This window comes from Acipenser ruthenus, chromosome 11 (assembly GCF_902713425.1).
Source record: "Acipenser ruthenus chromosome 11, fAciRut3.2 maternal haplotype, whole genome shotgun sequence".
NCBI lineage: Eukaryota > Metazoa > Chordata > Actinopteri > Acipenseriformes > Acipenseridae > Acipenser > Acipenser ruthenus.
Window position 1 is genome coordinate 8,561,478 of NC_081199.1, and position 19,933 is coordinate 8,581,410.

General features: G+C 43.1%; 25 non-coding genes across 25 annotated transcripts; 18 read left to right on the forward strand and 7 right to left on the reverse strand.

Annotated features, from left to right (window-relative positions):
- The first annotated feature begins 346 nt into the window (after window positions 1–346).
- trnas-gcu (transfer RNA serine (anticodon GCU)) lies at window positions 347–428 on the forward strand. Its single transcript has one exon. It is a non-coding gene; the product is annotated as a tRNA-Ser (tRNA).
- Window positions 429–531: 103 nt separating this feature from the next.
- trnat-agu (transfer RNA threonine (anticodon AGU)) lies at window positions 532–605 on the reverse strand. Its single transcript has one exon. It is a non-coding gene; the product is annotated as a tRNA-Thr (tRNA).
- A 741-nt stretch (window positions 606–1,346) lies between these two features.
- trnak-uuu (transfer RNA lysine (anticodon UUU)) lies at window positions 1,347–1,419 on the forward strand. Its single transcript has one exon. It is a non-coding gene; the product is annotated as a tRNA-Lys (tRNA).
- Window positions 1,420–2,410: 991 nt separating this feature from the next.
- On the forward strand, window positions 2,411–2,501 carry trnar-ucu (transfer RNA arginine (anticodon UCU)). Its single transcript is given in 2 exon segments — window positions 2,411–2,447; window positions 2,466–2,501. It is a non-coding gene; the product is annotated as a tRNA-Arg (tRNA).
- Window positions 2,502–2,937: 436 nt separating this feature from the next.
- trnas-gcu (transfer RNA serine (anticodon GCU)) lies at window positions 2,938–3,019 on the forward strand. Its single transcript has one exon. It is a non-coding gene; the product is annotated as a tRNA-Ser (tRNA).
- A 103-nt stretch (window positions 3,020–3,122) lies between these two features.
- Window positions 3,123–3,196, reverse strand: trnat-ugu (transfer RNA threonine (anticodon UGU)). Its single transcript has one exon. It is a non-coding gene; the product is annotated as a tRNA-Thr (tRNA).
- A 741-nt stretch (window positions 3,197–3,937) lies between these two features.
- trnak-uuu (transfer RNA lysine (anticodon UUU)) lies at window positions 3,938–4,010 on the forward strand. Its single transcript has one exon. It is a non-coding gene; the product is annotated as a tRNA-Lys (tRNA).
- A 990-nt stretch (window positions 4,011–5,000) lies between these two features.
- On the forward strand, window positions 5,001–5,091 carry trnar-ucu (transfer RNA arginine (anticodon UCU)). The gene is given in 2 exon segments: window positions 5,001–5,037; window positions 5,056–5,091. It is a non-coding gene; the product is annotated as a tRNA-Arg (tRNA).
- A 436-nt stretch (window positions 5,092–5,527) lies between these two features.
- Window positions 5,528–5,609, forward strand: trnas-gcu (transfer RNA serine (anticodon GCU)). Its single transcript has one exon. It is a non-coding gene; the product is annotated as a tRNA-Ser (tRNA).
- Window positions 5,610–5,712: 103 nt separating this feature from the next.
- On the reverse strand, window positions 5,713–5,786 carry trnat-agu (transfer RNA threonine (anticodon AGU)). Its single transcript has one exon. It is a non-coding gene; the product is annotated as a tRNA-Thr (tRNA).
- A 741-nt stretch (window positions 5,787–6,527) lies between these two features.
- On the forward strand, window positions 6,528–6,600 carry trnak-uuu (transfer RNA lysine (anticodon UUU)). The gene has a single exon. It is a non-coding gene; the product is annotated as a tRNA-Lys (tRNA).
- Window positions 6,601–7,590: 990 nt separating this feature from the next.
- Window positions 7,591–7,681, forward strand: trnar-ucu (transfer RNA arginine (anticodon UCU)). The gene is given in 2 exon segments: window positions 7,591–7,627; window positions 7,646–7,681. It is a non-coding gene; the product is annotated as a tRNA-Arg (tRNA).
- Window positions 7,682–8,117: 436 nt separating this feature from the next.
- Window positions 8,118–8,199, forward strand: trnas-gcu (transfer RNA serine (anticodon GCU)). The gene has a single exon. It is a non-coding gene; the product is annotated as a tRNA-Ser (tRNA).
- Window positions 8,200–8,302: 103 nt separating this feature from the next.
- Window positions 8,303–8,376, reverse strand: trnat-ugu (transfer RNA threonine (anticodon UGU)). The gene has a single exon. It is a non-coding gene; the product is annotated as a tRNA-Thr (tRNA).
- A 741-nt stretch (window positions 8,377–9,117) lies between these two features.
- On the forward strand, window positions 9,118–9,190 carry trnak-uuu (transfer RNA lysine (anticodon UUU)). Its single transcript has one exon. It is a non-coding gene; the product is annotated as a tRNA-Lys (tRNA).
- Window positions 9,191–10,180: 990 nt separating this feature from the next.
- Window positions 10,181–10,271, forward strand: trnar-ucu (transfer RNA arginine (anticodon UCU)). The gene is given in 2 exon segments: window positions 10,181–10,217; window positions 10,236–10,271. It is a non-coding gene; the product is annotated as a tRNA-Arg (tRNA).
- A 436-nt stretch (window positions 10,272–10,707) lies between these two features.
- trnas-gcu (transfer RNA serine (anticodon GCU)) lies at window positions 10,708–10,789 on the forward strand. The gene has a single exon. It is a non-coding gene; the product is annotated as a tRNA-Ser (tRNA).
- Window positions 10,790–10,892: 103 nt separating this feature from the next.
- trnat-ugu (transfer RNA threonine (anticodon UGU)) lies at window positions 10,893–10,966 on the reverse strand. Its single transcript has one exon. It is a non-coding gene; the product is annotated as a tRNA-Thr (tRNA).
- Window positions 10,967–11,707: 741 nt separating this feature from the next.
- Window positions 11,708–11,780, forward strand: trnak-uuu (transfer RNA lysine (anticodon UUU)). Its single transcript has one exon. It is a non-coding gene; the product is annotated as a tRNA-Lys (tRNA).
- A 1,517-nt stretch (window positions 11,781–13,297) lies between these two features.
- Window positions 13,298–13,379, forward strand: trnas-gcu (transfer RNA serine (anticodon GCU)). Its single transcript has one exon. It is a non-coding gene; the product is annotated as a tRNA-Ser (tRNA).
- Window positions 13,380–13,482: 103 nt separating this feature from the next.
- trnat-agu (transfer RNA threonine (anticodon AGU)) lies at window positions 13,483–13,556 on the reverse strand. The gene has a single exon. It is a non-coding gene; the product is annotated as a tRNA-Thr (tRNA).
- A 742-nt stretch (window positions 13,557–14,298) lies between these two features.
- On the forward strand, window positions 14,299–14,371 carry trnak-uuu (transfer RNA lysine (anticodon UUU)). Its single transcript has one exon. It is a non-coding gene; the product is annotated as a tRNA-Lys (tRNA).
- Window positions 14,372–15,361: 990 nt separating this feature from the next.
- Window positions 15,362–15,452, forward strand: trnar-ucu (transfer RNA arginine (anticodon UCU)). The gene is given in 2 exon segments: window positions 15,362–15,398; window positions 15,417–15,452. It is a non-coding gene; the product is annotated as a tRNA-Arg (tRNA).
- A 436-nt stretch (window positions 15,453–15,888) lies between these two features.
- Window positions 15,889–15,970, forward strand: trnas-gcu (transfer RNA serine (anticodon GCU)). Its single transcript has one exon. It is a non-coding gene; the product is annotated as a tRNA-Ser (tRNA).
- Window positions 15,971–16,073: 103 nt separating this feature from the next.
- Window positions 16,074–16,147, reverse strand: trnat-ugu (transfer RNA threonine (anticodon UGU)). Its single transcript has one exon. It is a non-coding gene; the product is annotated as a tRNA-Thr (tRNA).
- Window positions 16,148–19,933: the final 3,786 nt, after the last annotated feature.

The window sequence follows — 19,933 nt, forward strand, 5'->3', positions numbered from 1 at the left end:
AGACAAACAGTACGATTCACCGGCACTTGATCTCGGATCACTGGATTCCAAATCCAGAGTGCTAACCATTACACCATGCAACCTCCCATACCGGGCCACCATGCAGGGACCCTCTCAACATTTCGCTTTTGTGGAAAAGGTTTCTAATATTTCATAATCGCTTGAGCTATCCGGTGCAGCAAGTGCTGAAACCACACCTGACGCTGCAGGTTTCTTGCTATTGTTTAAACCGCATGCACACTGGCATATAATCGCGCACTTTAGGACAGGTTTGACGACACCACCTGCACTGTGAACAGATCCTCCGTGTTTCATCCAGTTTGATACTGTGGAGCAGCTCAGACGGGACGAGGTGGCCGAGTGGTTAAGGCGATGGACTGCTAATCCATTGTGCTCTGCAGGCGTGGGTTCGAATCCCATCCTCGTCGTAAGTTGTATTGACTTTTTCTTTTCCTTGTCTCTTACCTTTTAACAAAAGTGTTTGTTTAAGCCTAAACGTTTGTGTTACATGTACTGAAAAATAATAACAACAGGCACCGCTGGGATTCGAACCCAGGATCTCCTGTTTACTAGACAGGCGCTTTAACCATCTAAGCCACGGCGCCCTACAGCAGGTCACTGAATCTGTGCCAAAGGCCTGTGAAATGAAACGGATAAGGACCACGGCTTTACTACTGCCCCTATTACAATGCACCATTCGAAAATGAAGTGGGGGAAAGTTTTGCAAATTAAACAAACATCCTTCAAAAACGCGTTAGTCTTTATGAAACCATTTCCGACCTTAGACATCGGAACTGAATTTTATTTCAGCTGACCGATTGAAACATGAAAACAGGTAGTTCACTTGTTTAAAAAAAAATAGTAAAAGTCAGGTCCCACCGAGATTTGAACTCGGATCGCTGGATTCAGAGGCGTTATCCCCATCTGCAGACAACCGTTCAACAGCATGCATTTCTCCAGGTTGAATTTAAAATGCGACGTTTTTATTTCTTAGTTCATATTGGAAACTGCTGGCAGGTCTGGCGAACTGAACTATCATTACCCAACAGCACGACATAGAACACTTGACACGTTCAAATAATAGGAAAAGTATTCTTTGAAAATATATGCATTGCATATTTATATTTAAATAACAGCGGTACTGACACCACACTGTGACAGAAATAAACATTTCCTGCTTTTGCAGCGACAAAGTCTGCATTTATAGTTCAATAATCCGTTTTTTTCCAGGCAAATATGGTGCAGACGCAAGTAGCCTAAACAATTGGTTAGGATACGATTCATTGAGTGGGGATGGATTTTAATGTATTACATGTTAATGTATTAAACAGTTGCGTTTCTACTGAGCCCGGATAGCTCAGTCGGTAGAGCATCAGACTTTTAATCTGAGGGTCCAGGGTTCAAGTCCCTGTTCGGGCGGTGAGTGTTTTTTAATAACTTTTTTAATAAAGCGAAAGTTATTGGGCTAAACACAATGTTGTATTGTGTATATTGCCTATTTTTATCACCAAAAAGCTCCCGGAACACTGGGTTGCGAAGGTGCTAAGACTACGAAAATTATAAATGACACAGTTTCGGCGTCAAGCAGTTTTGTCTCTTAATTATTCATTAGTCATTTTAGCAGACGCTTCTATCCAAAGCGACTTCCAAACACTAGGGGTGAACTATGCATCACAGTCTCCTCCAATAGGACCTCGGTGTTATGTTTCAAGGACGGAGCACAAGGAGATTAAATGATTTGCTCTGGGTCACACACACAGTGTGAATTGGGATTTGAACCGGGAACCACCTGGTATAAAGCCTTTGTCTTTAATCACTGGGCCACCTTACAGAAGCTTCATCGAACACCTTGCTAATTCACATTTTTTCCACACTCGCTCTTATGTCACTCAGCCGAGTGCATGACAATTCGTCTAATAATTACACCGTGGCCTATAATATTCTGTGCACAGAGGGAGCACATTTACTAATGTAACAGGAGGAGGGAGGAGGATATTTTGTCTTTTTTTATATTTTGTCTATACAGCTGTTTATTGCATGGAATGGGAAATGAAAGGTCGGTTCGGTGGGTTTTTTCAATAGTGTTATGTTGTTCCCACTTAGATGTAATGTGTGAATTATGTTCATACTCTGTGCAGCTTCGGAACCCCGTGTTCCGGCCGGTTTTGTCTATTCAGCTGTTTATTGCACGGAATGGGCAGTTAAAGGTTTTTTAAAGCAACGCCGTGCCCATTCCAAAACAAAAGTTATATACCAAGTTCATGGACATCTAATATTAATTACAGGACTGCCTTTGCTGTCAAGGTTGAACCAACGAAAAAGGAACTGCCCCCAGGCCCTTTTCAAATTCTGCCAAAACAGCAGTGCTCAGTTTGTTGGTGGGTACGTTGTTCGCGTCCTGGCCCTCGCAGGCTCTGTGGCGCAATGGATAGCGCGTTGGACTTCTAGTTAAACACTGAGGTGTGATTCAAAGGTTGTGGGTGCGAGTCCCACCAGAGTCGTTGTTTTAGGCTAGCTGTAGGACCCTCAAACATTAGATGTGTAAAACCAGAGCCTGCGCATCCATTTCTTTCTTTTTCTAAGTCAACTAAAGACAAACAGTACGGTTCACCGGCACTTGATCTCGGATCACTGGATTCCAAATCCAGAGTGCTAACCATTACACCATGCAACCTCCCATACCGGGCCACCATGCAGGGACCCTCTCAACATTTCGCTTTTGTGGAAAAGGTTTCTAATATTTCATAATCGCTTGAGCTATCCGGTGCAGCAAGTGCTGAAACCACACCTGACGCTGCAGGTTTCTTGCTATTGTTTAAAGCGCATGCACACTGGCATATAATCGCGCACTTTAGGACAGGTTTGACGACACCACCTGCACTGTGAACAGATCCTCCGTGTTTCATCCAGTTTGATACTGTGGAGCAGCTCAGACGGGACGAGGTGGCCGAGTGGTTAAGGCGATGGACTGCTAATCCATTGTGCTCTGCAGGCGTGGGTTCGAATCCCATCCTCGTCGTAAATTGGATTGTCTTTTTCTTTTCCTTGTCTCTTACCTTTTAACAAAAGTGTTTGTTTAAGCCTAAACGTTTGTGTTACATGTACTGAAAAGTAATAAAAACAGGCACCGCTGGGATTCGAACCCAGGATCTCCTGTTTACAAGACAGGCGCTTTAACCATCTAAGCCACGGCGCCCTACAGGAGGTCACTGAATCTGTGCCAAAGGCCTGTGAAATGAAACGGATAAGGACCACGGCTTTACTACTGCCCCTATTACAATGCACCATTCGAAAATGAAGTGGGGGAAAGTTTTGCAAATTAAACAAACATCCTTCAAAAACGCGTTAGTCTTTATGAAACCATTTCCGACCTTAGACATCGGAACTGAATTTTATTTCAGCTGACCGATTGAAACATGAAATCAGGTAGTTCACTTGTTTAAAAAAAAATAGTAAAAGTCAGGTCCCACCGAGATTTGAACTCGGATCGCTGGATTTATAGGCGTTATCCCCATCTGCAGACAACCGTTCAACAGCATGCATTTCTCCAGGTTGAATTTAAAATGCGACGTTTTTATTTCTTAGTTCATATTGGAAACTGCTGGCAGGTCTGGCGAACTGAACTATCATTACCCAACAGCACGACATAGAACACTTGACACGTTCAAATAATAGGAAAAGTATTCTTTGAAAATATATGCATTGCATATTTATATTTAAATAACAGCGGTACTGACACCACACTGTGACAGAAATAAACATTTCCTGCTTTTGCAGCGACAAAGTCTGCATTTATAGTTCAATAATCCGTTTTTTTCCAGGCAAATATGGTGCAGACGCAAGTAGCCTAAACAATTGGTTAGGATACGATTCATTGAGTGGGGATGGATTTTAATGTATTACATGTTAATGTATTAAACAGTTGCGTTTCTACTGAGCCCGGATAGCTCAGTCGGTAGAGCATCAGACTTTTAATCTGAGGGTCCAGGGTTCAAGTCCCTGTTCGGGCGGTGAGTGTTTTTTAATAACTTTTTTAATAAAGCGAAAGTTATTGGGCTAAACACAATGTTGTATTGTGTATATTGCCTATTTTTATCACCAAAAAGCTCCCGGAACACTGGGTTGCGAAGGTGCTAAGACTACGAAAATTATAAATGACACAGTTTCGGCGTCAAGCAGTTTTGTCTCTTAATTATTCATTAGTCATTTTAGCAGACGCTTCTATCCAAAGCGACTTCCAAAGACTAGGGGTGAACTATGCATCACAGTCTCCTCCAATAGGACCTCGGTGTTATGTTTCAAGGACGGAGCACAAGGAGATTAAATGATTTGCTCTGGGTCACACACACAGTGTGAATTGGGATTTGAACCGGGAACCACCTGGTATAAAGCCTTTGTCTTTAATCACTGGGCCACCTTACAGAAGCTTCATCGAACACCTTGCTAATTCACATTTTTTCCACACTCGCTCTTATGTCACTCAGCCGAGTGCATGACAATTCGTCTAATAATTACACCGTGGACTATAATATTCTGTGCACAGAGGGAGCACATTTACTAATGTAACAGGAGGAGGGAGGAGGATATTTTGTCTTTTTTATATTTTGTCTATACAGCTGTTTATTGCATGGAATGGGAAATGAAAGGTCGGTTCGGTGGGTTTTTTCAATAGTGTTATGTTGTTCCCACTTAGATGTAATGTGTGAATTGTGTTCATACTCTGTGCAGCTTCGGAACCCCGTGTTCCGGCCGGTTTTGTCTATTCAGCTGTTTATTGCACGGAATGGGCAGTTAAAGGTTTTTTAAAGCAACGCCGTGCCCATTCCAAAACAAAAGTTATATACCAAGTTCATGGACATCTAATATTAATTACAGGACTGCCTTTGCTGTCAAGGTTGAACCAACGAAAAAGGAACTGCCCCCAGGCCCTTTTCAAATTCTGCCAAACCAGCAGTGCTCAGTTTGTTGGTGGGTACGTTGTTCGCGTCCTGGCCCTCGCAGGCTCTGTGGCGCAATGGATAGCGCGTTGGACTTCTAGTTAAACACTGAGGTGTGATTCAAAGGTTGTGGGTTCGAGTCCCACCAGAGTCGTTGTTTTAGGCTAGCTGTAGGACCCTCAAACATTAGATGTGTAAAACCAGAGCATGCGCATCCATTTCTTTCTTTTTCTAAGTCAACTAAAGACAAACAGTACGATTCACCGGCACTTGATCTCGGATCACTGGATTCCAAATCCAGAGTGCTAACCATTACACCATGCAACCTCCCATACCGGGCCACCATGCAGGGACCCTCTCAACATTTCGCTTTTGTGGAAAAGGTTTCTAATATTTCATAATCGCTTGAGCTATCCGGTGCAGCAAGTGCTGAAACCACACCTGACGCTGCAGGTTTCTTGCTATTGTTTAAACCGCATGCACACTGGCATATAATCGCGCACTTTAGGACAGGTTTGACGACACCACCTGCACTGTGAACAGATCCTCCGTGTTTCATCCAGTTTGATACTGTGGAGCAGCTCAGACGGGACGAGGTGGCCGAGTGGTTAAGGCGATGGACTGCTAATCCATTGTGCTCTGCAGGCGTGGGTTCGAATCCCATCCTCGTCGTAAGTTGTATTGACTTTTTCTTTTCCTTGTCTCTTACCTTTTAACAAAAGTGTTTGTTTAAGCCTAAACGTTTGTGTTACATGTACTGAAAAATAATAACAACAGGCACCGCTGGGATTCGAACCCAGGATCTCCTGTTTACTAGACAGGCGCTTTAACCATCTAAGCCACGGCGCCCTACAGCAGGTCACTGAATCTGTGCCAAAGGCCTGTGAAATGAAACGGATAAGGACCACGGCATTACTACTGCCCCTATTACAATGCACCATTCGCAAATGAAGTGGGGGAAAGTTTTGCAAATTAAACAAACATCCTTCAAAAACGCATTAGTCTTTATGAAACCATTTCCGACCTTAGACATCGGAACTGAATTTTATTTCAGCTGACCGATTGAAACATGAAATCAGGTAGTTCACTTGTTTAAAAAAAAATAGTAAAAGTCAGGTCCTACCGAGATTTGAACTCGGATCGCTGGATTCAGAGGCGTTATCCCCATCTGCAGACAACCGTTCAACAGCATGCATTTCTCCAGGTTGAATTTAAAATGCGACGTTTTTATTTCTTAGTTCATATTGGAAACTGCTGGCAGGTCTGGCGAACTGAACTATCATTACCCAACAGCACGACATAGAACACTTGACACGTTCAAATAATAGGAAAAGTATTCTTTGAAAATATATGCATTGCATATTTATATTTAAATAACAGCGGTACTGACACCACACTGTGACAGAAATAAACATTTCCTGCTTTTGCAGCGACAAAGTCTGCATTTATAGTTCAATAATCCGTTTTTTTCCAGGCAAATATGGTGCAGACGCAAGTAGCCTAAACAATTGGTTAGGATACGATTCATTGAGTGGGGATGGATTTTAATGTATTACATGTTAATGTATTAAACAGTTGCGTTTCTACTGAGCCCGGATAGCTCAGTCGGTAGAGCATCAGACTTTTAATCTGAGGGTCCAGGGTTCAAGTCCCTGTTCGGGCGGTGAGTGTTTTTTAATAACTTTTTTAATAAAGCGAAAGTTATTGGGCTAAACACAATGTTGTATTGTGTATATTGCCTATTTTTATCACCAAAAAGCTCCCGGAACACTGGGTTGCGAAGGTGCTAAGACTACGAAAATTATAAATGACACAGTTTCGGCGTCAAGCAGTTTTGTCTCTTAATTATTCATTAGTCATTTTAGCAGACGCTTCTATCCAAAGCGACTTCCAAACACTAGGGGTGAACTATGCATCACAGTCTCCTCCAATAGGACCTCGGTGTTATGTTTCAAGGACGGAGCACAAGGAGATTAAATGATTTGCTCTGGGTCACACACACAGTGTGAATTGGGATTTGAACCGGGAACCACCTGGTATAAAGCCTTTGTCTTTAATCACTGGGCCACCTTACAGAAGCTTCATCGAACACCTTGCTAATTCACATTTTTTCCACACTCGCTCTTATGTCACTCAGCCGAGTGCATGACAATTCGTCTAATAATTACACCGTGGCCTATAATATTCTGTGCACAGAGGGAGCACATTTACTAATGTAACAGGAGGAGGGAGGAGGATATTTTGTCTTTTTTATATTTTGTCTATACAGCTGTTTATTGCATGGAATGGGAAATGAAAGGTCGGTTCGGTGGGTTTTTTCAATAGTGTTATGTTGTTCCCACTTAGATGTAATGTGTGAATTATGTTCATACTCTGTGCAGCTTCGGAACCCCGTGTTCCGGCCGGTTTTGTCTATTCAGCTGTTTATTGCACGGAATGGGCAGTTAAAGGTTTTTTAAAGCAACGCCGTGCCCATTCCAAAACAAAAGTTATATACCAAGTTCATGGACATCTAATATTAATTACAGGACTGCCTTTGCTGTCAAGGTTGAACCAACGAAAAAGGAACTGCCCCCAGGCCCTTTTCAAATTCTGCCAAACCAGCAGTGCTCAGTTTGTTGGTGGGTACGTTGTTCGCGTCCTGGCCCTCGCATGCTCTGTGGCGCAATGGATAGCGCGTTGGACTTCTAGTTAAACACTGAGGTGTGATTCAAAGGTTGTGGGTTCGAGTCCCACCAGAGTCGTTGTTTTAGGCTAGCTGTAGGACCCTCAAACATTAGATGTGTAAAACCAGAGCATGCGCATCCATTTCTTTCTTTTTCTAAGTCAACTAAAGACAAACAGTACGATTCACCGGCACTTGATCTCGGATCACTGGATTCCAAATCCAGAGTGCTAACCATTACACCATGCAACCTCCCATACCGGGCCACCATGCAGGGACCCTCTCAACATTTCGCTTTTGTGGAAAAGGTTTCTAATATTTCATAATCGCTTGAGCTATCCGGTGCAGCAAGTGCTGAAACCACACCTGACGCTGCAGGTTTCTTGCTATTGTTTAAACCGCATGCACACTGGCATATAATCGCGCACTTTAGGACAGGTTTGACGACACCACCTGCACTGTGAACAGATCCTCCGTGTTTCATCCAGTTTGATACTGTGGAGCAGCTCAGACGGGACGAGGTGGCCGAGTGGTTAAGGCGATGGACTGCTAATCCATTGTGCTCTGCAGGCGTGGGTTCGAATCCCATCCTCGTCGTAAGTTGTATTGACTTTTTCTTTTCCTTGTCTCTTACCTTTTAACAAAAGTGTTTGTTTAAGCCTAAACGTTTGTGTTACATGTACTGAAAAATAATAACAACAGGCACCGCTGGGATTCGAACCCAGGATCTCCTGTTTACTAGACAGGCGCTTTAACCATCTAAGCCACGGCGCCCTACAGCAGGTCACTGAATCTGTGCCAAAGGCCTGTGAAATGAAACGGATAAGGACCACGGCATTACTACTGCCCCTATTACAATGCACCATTCGCAAATGAAGTGGGGGAAAGTTTTGCAAATTAAACAAACATCCTTCAAAAACGCGTTAGTCTTTATGAAACCATTTCCGACCTTAGACATCGGAACTGAATTTTATTTCAGCTGACCGATTGAAACATGAAATCAGGTAGTTCACTTGTTTAAAAAAAAATAGTAAAAGTCAGGTCCCACCGAGATTTGAACTCGGATCGCTGGATTCAGAGGCGTTATCCCCATCTGCAGACAACCGTTCAACAGCATGCATTTCTCCAGGTTGAATTTAAAATGCGACGTTTTTATTTCTTAGTTCATATTGGAAACTGCTGGCAGGTCTGGCGAACTGAACTATCATTACCCAACAGCACGACATAGAACACTTGACACGTTCAAATAATAGGAAAAGTATTCTTTGAAAATATATGCATTGCATATTTATATTTAAATAACAGCGGTACTGACACCACACTGTGACAGAAATAAACATTTCCTGCTTTTGCAGCGACAAAGTCTGCATTTATAGTTCAATAATCCGTTTTTTTCCAGGCAAATATGGTGCAGACGCAAGTAGCCTAAACAATTGGTTAGGATACGATTCATTGAGTGGGGATGGATTTTAATGTATTACATGTTAATGTATTAAACAGTTGCGTTTCTACTGAGCCCGGATAGCTCAGTCGGTAGAGCATCAGACTTTTAATCTGAGGGTCCAGGGTTCAAGTCCCTGTTCGGGCGGTGAGTGTTTTTTAATAACTTTTTTAATAAAGCGAAAGTTATTGGGCTAAACACAATGTTGTATTGTGTATATTGCCTATTTTTATCACCAAAAAGCTCCCGGAACACTGGGTTGCGAAGGTGCTAAGACTACGAAAATTATAAATGACACAGTTTCGGCGTCAAGCAGTTTTGTCTCTTAATTATTCATTAGTCATTTTAGCAGACGCTTCTATCCAAAGCGACTTCCAAACACTAGGGGTGAACTATGCATCACAGTCTCCTCCAATAGGACCTCGGTGTTATGTTTCAAGGACGGAGCACAAGGAGATTAAATGATTTGCTCTGGGTCACACACACAGTGTGAATTGGGATTTTAACCGGGAACCACCTGGTATAAAGCCTTTGTCTTTAATCACTGGGCCACCTTACAGAAGCTTCATCGAACACCTTGCTAATTCACATTTTTTCCACACTCGCTCTTATGTCACTCAGCCGAGTGCATGACAATTCGTCTAATAATTACACCGTGGACTATAATATTCTGTGCACAGAGGGAGCACATTTACTAATGTAACAGGAGGAGGGAGGAGGATATTTTGTCTTTTTTATATTTTGTCTATACAGCTGTTTATTGCATGGAATGGGAAATGAAAGGTCGGTTCGGTGGGTTTTTTCAATAGTGTTATGTTGTTCCCACTTAGATGTAATGTGTGAATTATGTTCATACTCTGTGCAGCTTCGGAACCCCGTGTTCCGGCCGGTTTTGTCTATTCAGCTGTTTATTGCACGGAATGGGCAGTTAAAGGTTTTTTAAAGCAACGCCGTGCCCATTCCAAAACAAAAGTTATATACCAAGTTCATGGACATCTAATATTAATTACAGGACTGCCTTTGCTGTCAAGGTTGAACCAACGAAAAAGGAACTGCCCCCAGGCCCTTTTCAAATTCTGCCAAACCAGCAGTGCTCAGTTTGTTGGTGGGTACGTTGTTCGCGTCCTGTCCCTCGCAGGCTCTGTGGCGCAATGGATAGCGCGTTGGACTTCTAGTTAAACACTGAGGTGTGATTCAAAGGTTGTGGGTTCGAGTCCCACCAGAGTCGTTGTTTTAGGCTAGCTGTAGGACCCTCAAACATTAGATGTGTAAAACCAGAGCATGCGCATCCATTTCTTTCTTTTTCTAAGTCAACTAAAGACAAACAGTACGATTCACCGGCACTTGATCTCGGATCACTGGATTCCAAATCCAGAGTGCTAACCATTACACCATGCAACCTCCCATACCGGGCCACCATGCAGGGACCCTCTCAACATTTCGCTTTTGTGGAAAAGGTTTCTAATATTTCATAATCGCTTGAGCTATCCGGTGCAGCAAGTGCTGAAACCACACCTGACGCTGCAGGTTTCTTGCTATTGTTTAAACCGCATGCACACTGGCATATAATCGCGCACTTTAGGACAGGTTTGACGACACCACCTGCACTGTGAACAGATCCTCCGTGTTTCATCCAGTTTGATACTGTGGAGCAGCTCAGACGGGACGAGGTGGCCGAGTGGTTAAGGCGATGGACTGCTAATCCATTGTGCTCTGCAGGCGTGGGTTCGAATCCCATCCTCGTCGTAAGTTGTATTGACTTTTTCTTTTCCTTGTCTCTTACCTTTTAACAAAAGTGTTTGTTTAAGCCTAAACGTTTGTGTTACATGTACTGAAAAATAATAACAACAGGCACCGCTGGGATTCGAACCCAGAATCTCCTGTTTACTAGACAGGCGCTTTAACCATCTAAGCCACGGCGCCCTACAGCAGGTCACTGAATCTGTGCCAAAGGCCTGTGAAATGAAACGGATAAGGACCACGGCATTACTACTGCCCCTATTACAATGCACCATTCGCAAATGAAGTGGGGGAAAGTTTTGCAAATTAAACAAACATCCTTCAAAAACGCGTTAGTCTTTATGAAACCATTTCTGACCTTAGACATCGGAACTGAATTTTATTTCAGCTGACCGATTGAAACATGAAATCAGGTAGTTCACTTGTTTAAAAAAAAATAGTAAAAGTCAGGTCCCACCGAGATTTGAACTCGGATCGCTGGATTCAGAGGCGTTATCCCCATCTGCAGACAACCGTTCAACAGCATGCATTTCTCCAGGTTGAATTTAAAATGCGACGTTTTTATTTCTTAGTTCATATTGGAAACTGCTGGCAGGTCTGGCGAACTGAACTATCATTACCCAACAGCACGACATAGAACACTTGACACGTTCAAATAATAGGAAAAGTATTCTTTGAAAATATATGCATTGCATATTTATATTTAAATAACAGCGGTACTGACACCACACTGTGACAGAAATAAACATTTCCTGCTTTTGCAGCGACAAAGTCTGCATTTATAGTTCAATAATCCGTTTTTTTCCAGGCAAATATGGTGCAGACGCAAGTAGCCTAAACAATTGGTTAGGATACGATTCATTGAGTGGGGATGGATTTTAATGTATTACATGTTAATGTATTAAACAGTTGCGTTTCTACTGAGCCCGGATAGCTCAGTCGGTAGAGCATCAGACTTTTAATCTGAGGGTCCAGGGTTCAAGTCCCTGTTCGGGCGGTGAGTGTTTTTTAATAACTTTTTTAATAAAGCGAAAGTTATTGGGCTAAACACAATGTTGTATTGTGTATATTGCCTATTTTTGTCACCAAAAAGCTCCCGGAACACTGGGTTGCGAAGGTGCTAAGACTACGAAAATTATAAATGACACAGTTTCGGCGTCAAGCAGTTTTGTCTCTTAATTATTCATTAGTCATTTTAGCAGACGCTTCTATCCAAAGCGACTTCCAAAGACTATGGGTGAACTATGCATCACAGTCTCCTCCAATAGGACCTCGGTGTTATGTTTCAAGGACGGAGCACAAGGAGATTAAATGATTTGCTCTGGGTCACACACACAGTGTGAATTGGGATTTGAACCGGGAACCACCTGGTATAAAGCCTTTGTCTTTAATCACTGGGCCACCTTACAGAAGCTTCATCGAACACCTTGCTAATTCACATTTTTTCCACACTCGCTCTTATGTCACTCAGCCGAGTGCATGACAATTCGTCTAATAATTACACCGTGGACTATAATATTCTGTGCACAGAGGGAGCACATTTACTAATGTAACAGGAGGAGGGAGGAGGATATTTTGTCTTTTTTATATTTTGTCTATACAGCTGTTTATTGCATGGAATGGGAAATGAAAGGTCGGTTCGGTGGGTTTTTTCAATAGTGTTATGTTGTTCCCACTTAGATGTAATGTGTGAATTATGTTCATACTCTGTGCAGCTTCGGAACCCCGTGTTCCGGCCGGTTTTGTCTATTCAGCTGTTTATTGCACGGAATGGGCAGTTAAAGGTTTTTTAAAGCAACGCCGTGCCCATTCCAAAACAAAAGTTATATACCAAGTTCATGGACATCTAATATTAATTACAGGACTGCCTTTGCTGTCAAGGTTGAACCAACGAAAAAGGAACTGCCCCCAGGCCCTTTTCAAATTCTGCCAAAACAGCAGTGCTCAGTTTGTTGGTGGGTACGTTGTTCGCGTCCTGTCCCTCGCAGGCTCTGTGGCGCAATGGATAGCGCGTTGGACTTCTAGTTAAACACTGAGGTGTGATTCAAAGGTTGTGGGTGCGAGTTCCTCCAGAGTCGTTGTTTTAGGCTAGCTGTAGGACCCTCAAACATTAGATGTGTAAAACCAGAGCCTGCGCATCCATTTCTTTCTTTTTCTAAGTCAACTAAAGACAAACAGTACGATTCACCGGCACTTGATCTCGGATCACTGGATTTGAAATCCAGAGTGCTAACCATTACACCATGCAACCTCCCATACTGGGCCACCATGCAGGGACCCTCTCAACATTTCGCTTTTGTGGAAAAGGTTTCTAATATTTCATAATCGCTTGAGCTATCCGGTGCAGCAAGTGCTGAAACCACACCTGACGCTGCAGGTTTCTTGCTATTGTTTAAACCGCATGCACACTGGCATATAATCGCGCACTTTAGGACAGGTTTGACGACACCACCTGCACTGTGAACAGATCCTCCGTGTTTCATCCAGTTTGATACTGTGGAGCAGCTCAGACGGGACGAGGTGGCCGAGTGGTTAAGGCGATGGACTGCTAATCCATTGTGCTCTGCACGCGTGGGTTCGAATCCCATCCTCGTCGTAAATTGGATTGACTTTTTCTTTTCCTTGTCTCTTACCTTTTAACAAAAGTGTTTGTTTAAGCCTAAACGTTTGTGTTACATGTACTGAAAAATAATAACAACAGGCACCGCTGGGATTCGAACCCAGGATCTCCTGTTTACTAGACAGGCGCTTTAACCATATAAGCCACGGCGCCCCTACAGCAGGTCACTGAATCTGTGCCAAAGGCCTGTGAAATTAAACGGATAAGGACCACGGCATTACTACTGCCCCTATTACAATGCACCATTCGAAAATGAAGTGGGGGAAAGTTTTGCAAATTAAACAAACATCCTTCAAAAACGCGTTAGTCTTTATGAAACCATTTCCGACCTTAGACATCGGAACTGAATTTTATTTCAGCTGACCGATTGAAACATGAAATCAGGTAGTTCACTTGTTTAAAAAAAAATAGTAAAAGTCAGGTCCCACCGAGATTTGAACTCGGATCGCTGGATTCAGAGGCGTTATTCCCATCTGCAGACAACCGTTCAACAGCATGCATTTCTCCAGGTTGAATTTAAAATGCGACGTTTTTATTTCTTAGTTCATATTGGAAACTGCTGGCAGGTCTGGCGAACTGAACTATCATTACCCAACAGCACGACATAGAACACTTGACACGTTCAAATAATAGGAAAAGTATTCTTTGAAAATATATGCATTGCATATTTATATTTAAATAACAGCGGTACTGACACCACACTGTGACAGAAATAAACATTTCCTGCTTTTGCAGCGACAAAGTCTGCATTTATAGTTCAATAATCCGTTTTTTTCCAGGCAAATATGGTGCAGACGCAAGTAGCCTAAACAATTGGTTAGGATACGATTCATTGAGTGGGGATGGATTTTAATGTATTACATGTTAATGTATTAAACAGTTGCGTTTCTACTGAGCCCGGATAGCTCAGTCGGTAGAGCATCAGACTTTTAATCTGAGGGTCCAGGGTTCAAGTCCCTGTTCGGGCGGTGAGTGTTTTTTAATAACTTTTTTAATAAAGCGAAAGTTATTGGGCTAAGCACAATGTTGTATTGTGTATATTGCCTATTTTTATCACCAAAAAGCTCCCGGAACACTGGGTTGCGAAGGTGCTAAGACTACGAAAATTATAAATGACACAGTTTCGGCTTCAAGCAGTTTTGTCTCTTAATTATTCATTAGTCATTTTAGCAGACGCTTCTATCCAAAGCGACTTCCAAAGACTAGGGGTGAACTATGCATCACAGTCTCCTCCAATAGGACCTCGGTGTTATGTTTCAAGGACGGAGCACAAGGAGATTAAATGATTTGCTCTGGGTCACACACACAGTGTGAATTGGGATTTGAACCGGGAACCACCTGGTATAAAGCCTTTGTCTTTAATCACTGGGCCACCTTACAGAAGCTTCATCGAACACCTTGCTAATTCACATTTTTTCCACACTCGCTCTTATGTCACTCAGCCGAGTGCATGACAATTCGTCTAATAATTACACCGTGGCCTATAATATTCTGTGCACAGAGGGAGCACATTTACTAATGTAACAGGAGGAGGGAGGAGGATATTTTGTCTTTTTTATATTTTGTCTATACAGCTGTTTATTGCATGGAATGGGAAATGAAAGGTCGGTTCGGTGGGTTTTTTCAATAGTGTTATGTTGTTCCCACTTAGATGTAATGTGTGAATTATGTTCATACTCTGTGCAGCTTCGGAACCCCGTGTTCCGGCCGGTTTTGTCTATTCAGCTGTTTATTGCACGGAATGGGCAGTTAAAGGTTTTTTAAAGCAACGCCGTGCCCATTCCAAAACAAAAGTTATATACCAAGTTCATGGACATCTAATATTAATTACAGGACTGCCTTTGCTGTCAAGGTTGAACCAACGAAAAAGGAACTGCCCCCAGGCCCTTTTCAAATTCTGCCAAACCAGCAGTGCTCAGTTTGTTGGTGGGTACGTTGTTCGCGTCCTGGCCCTCGCAGGCTCTGTGGCGCAATGGATAGCGCGTTGGACTTCTAGTTAAACACTGAGGTGTGATTCAAAGGTTGTGGGTTCGAGTCCCACCAGAGTCGTTGTTTTAGGCTAGCTGTAGGACCCTCAAACATTAGATGTGTAAAACCAGAGCCTGCGCATCCATTTCTTTCTTTTTCTAAGTCAACTAAAGACAAACAGTACGGTTCACCGGCACTTGATCTCGGATCACTGGATTCCAAATCCAGAGTGCTAACCATTACACCATGCAACCTCCCATACCGGGCCACCATGCAGGGACCCTCTCAACATTTCGCTTTTGTGGAAAAGGTTTCTAATATTTCATAATCGCTTGAGCTATCCGGTGCAGCAAGTGCTCAAACCACACCTGACGCTGCAGGTTTCTTGCTATTGTTTAAAGCGCATGCACACTGGCATATAATCGCGCACTTTAGGACAGGTTTGACGACACCACCTGCACTGTGAACAGATCCTCCGTGTTTCATCCAGTTTGATACTGTGGAGCAGCTCAGACGGGACGAGGTGGCCGAGTGGTTAAGGCGATGGACTGCTAATCCATTGTGCTCTGCACGCGTGGGTTCGAATCCCATCCTCGTCGTAAATTGGATTGACTTTTTCTTTTCCTTGTCTCTTACCTTTTAACAAAAGTGTTTGTTTAAGCCTAAACGTTTGTGTTACATGTACTGAAAAATAATAAAAACAGGCACCGCTGGGATACGAACCCAGGATGTCCTGTTTACAAGGCAGGCGCTTTAACCATCTAAGCCACGGCGCCCTACAGGAGGTCACTGAATCTGTGCCAAAGGCCTGTGAAATGAAACGGATAAGGACCACGGCTTTACTACTGCCCCTATTACAATGCACCATTCGAAAATGAAGTGGGGGAAAGTTTTGCAAATTAAACAAACATCCTTCAAAAACGCGTTAGTCTTTATGAAACCATTTCCGACCTTAGACATCGGAACTGAATTTTATTTCAGCTGACCGATTGAAACATGAAATCAGGTAGTTCACTTGTTTAAAAAAAAATAGTAAAAGTCAGGTCCCACCGAGATTTGAACTCGGATCGCTGGATTCAGAGGCGTTATCCCCATCTGCAGACAACCGTTCAACAGCATGCATTTCTCCAGGTTGAATTTAAAATGCGACGTTTTTAAAAAATGGTAAAATGGCTAATAAGTCAGACTTGAGGTGAATATGTTTTTTAATACTAACTGAGCCACGACAACAGGGACCCCCTTGCTGTTCTGGGCTCTATGCAATTGCTTGGGCTGCGTGTGCCTAAAACCGCTACTGTCCATTTGTAATGGTTCAAGTACTAGTAATACTATCTCTAGATTATGCCGGACCATGTGGCGCTGTGTTTGTAAATCTTGTGTCGTCGATTCGTTGAGTGGGTATGGATTTTAACGTATCACATGTTAATGTATTAAATTGTCTATTTCATATTGTGCCTGGATATCTCAGTCGGTAAAGCATCAGACTTTTAATCTGAGGGTCTAGGGTTCAAGTCCCTGCTTGGGCGGAGGTCTTTTTAAATAACTTTTTTAATAAAACGATAGCTATTGGGCTAAACACAATGTCGTATTGTTTATGATGCCTATAACCATTGTTGCTTGTTCAAAATAATTTACCAAACACTGTGTGGCGTTGCTACTCCTAAAACACGTAGTCGAACATTTTCTTTTCAAACAGCCCCAGGCCCACTCCAAAACAAAAGTTATATACCAAGTTCATGGACATCTAATATCAATTACAGGACTGCCTTTGCTGTCAAGGTTGAACCAACGAAAACGGAACTGCCCCCAGGCCCTCAGCAACGACAGACCCTGAATCATACTAAAGTGGCACATGACGAAATGAATCGCAGCGGTTCATTTTTAATAGTTCAAGCACGAGAAATATTCTCTTCAAATTCTGCCAAACCAGCAGCGCTCAGTTTGTTGGTGGGTACGTTGTTCGCGTCCTGGCCCTCGCAGGCTCTGTGGTGCAATGGATAGCGCGTTGGACTTCTAGTCAAGCACTGAGGTGTTGTTTCTCAGTGTTCATCTGTGTTCGTTTGCACCGAGTTCTGGAATAGTCTTTTCACTGTTTGAATGGTCCTCTCAGCCATGTCGTTTGATTGCAGGTGTTATTTTGAATTCCCAACTTCTGGCAACTTGTGCCATTTCCTGACTCGCAAACGGAACATGGTCTGATAACAGTTCTTTTGGTATGCCATGCCTTGCAAACACTGCTTTCAGCTTGTTGATAACAGTACTGGCCTTTTTGCCTGACATTCGTAACACTTCTGGATACTTGGAGAAGTAATCCACAATCAAACGATATGAGTGTCCGTCGTTAATTTTGTCCACGGGATGTCTGGCACTGAATGTGGGTGAAGTGGCTCTCTGTGGTTGCTTGGTAACCTTTCCTGACAGGCAATGCACGACCATCTCCTTATTGATGCCTGGCCAATACATCACTGCTCTAGCCTGTCCCAGAGACCTCTGTATGCCCTGGTGTGCTGTGTGGAGTCTTCGAAGCATTTCTGCTCTGAGCTCTCTTGGTATGATAATGCGTTTGTTTACCACCAGATGATCATTTTCAATGTATAGAGTGACCAGTAGGACCGGATCCTGTGAGGTATCTGCTTCCTCCTGTCAGGCCATCCACTGCTGTGTATTGTTATCAACATTTGCATGTCGCTGTCCTTGCTTGTATCTTGCTTCAGCTGGTGCAGCATGTCTTCACCGATTGCTTCATGAACCCCTATGGCATATATGACTTTCTCACTGCTGAGGTCTAGGTCTTCGTTGGCTGTGTTGTCATGTACTGCTCTGGACAATGTATCTGCTCTCAGCATGTCCTTTCCTGGGGTGTACACTATCTGTATATCATACTTTTGTATTTGCAGTAGCATTCTCTGTAGCTTCACTGGTGCCTTCCCGATGGGTTTGCATATTATGGCTTCTAAGGGTTTGTGGTGCGACTGAACTTTCACAGGAACCCCATACACATATTGGTGGAACTTCTTCAGCGCAAACACTATAGCTAAGACTTCCTTCTCAATTTGAGCATAGTTCTCTCTGCATTAGATAGTGATCTTGATGCATATGCTATGGTTCTGTGTCCTTGCAGTAGACAGGCGCCCAGTCCGTCCTTTGATGCATCTGCCTGTATCTTAATCGGCTCTCTTGGGTCATAGAACCTTAACACAGGTGCCTGATACCACCACATTATGCTAATGTGGTGAAAACCAGGAAATTCATCCAGTCCCTCAAACACAGTGCTGTATTGAGTGAGAAGCTCTTCTTTAATGCTTGGAGTGCTTTTAGACAGTGTGTCCACTTTTGTAAACAGGTCAAGATCTACACATGCTTGTCTGCTCAGTACAGCTGTTGTGGAGGCACTGGTGATAAAGAACTGTAAGCTAGCCTGCTTGAGTGGAGCCTGCACTTTCAGGGTCACTTCTCCCTCTGGCTTGAGCTGCGCACCACCGTAGGTAAGCAAGACAGTATTAGTGTGTTTCACATTCAGCTTGCCTGGGAGCTGAACAGCTACTACTTTAGGAAGTACACTTGCTTCTGCCCCTGAGTCCAGCTTGAAGTCTACTGACTGTCCTCTAATCTGCAGTTTAGCATACCAGCCTAATTGCTCACATGTCTCTGTACCTTTGTGACTGCACCAATCAACAAAGCATTTACATCTTTTCTGTTTATCGGGCTGTAAGTCGTTTGTATCTTGCACGTTTCCTAAGTGATTTTTTTCTGCCACATTTACGGCACTCTGCACGCTGGGCATTCTCTAGACTTGTGCATTTTGCCACATCTCCCACACGTGTTTTTAACTTGCACGTGTACTGTCTGTGGGGCCTGCTGGCGGTCTACTTTAGCTTGCTGTTTTCTAACTTGTTGCTTTTTATTTTCCAAGGAGTGCACACATTTTTCTGTAGAGCTACAACTTCTAGACATCGCTTTTGCTTGTGCTGTGGTTACTTCTTTTGCACGGCATATGTCAATTGCTTTCGCCAAAGTCAGATCTGAAATTGGTAGTAACTTCTCTCTAAGCCTATCATCGGTCATGCTGAAGACGATTTTGCCTCTTAACATGAGATCTTCTGATTCTTTAAATTCACAGTTGCGAACCCTTTGTATCAGGTCCGTTACAAACTTTTCTATGCCAGCGTTCTTGCTAAACTTGTGTGCCCAGAATTGGTGTCGCTCAAACACAGAATTTCTCCTAGATGTTTTTAAAACCTCTGCTACCTTTTTATCTGCTGGGTCTGTGTAGACTATGTTCAGGGTATTGTATGTTTCAAGCGCTTCCTCTCCGATCATGTGCAACACTAGTGCAATTCTTTTACTCTCTGACTTCTTGTCTGGCCCAGTAGCTGTAAAATGAAATCCTAATCTCTGCTCCCATTTGCACCAATCTCAGCAAGATTACCCGTCAACGATAGGGGTGGAGGCGGTGTAAACTGTTCCATTCTTTACAGGACAAACAGTCCCGAACAAATGCTTACTAAAGCTCGTTTGACTCATGGTTACAGAGCCTCTGTTTTGGGTTGCAACGTGATCCA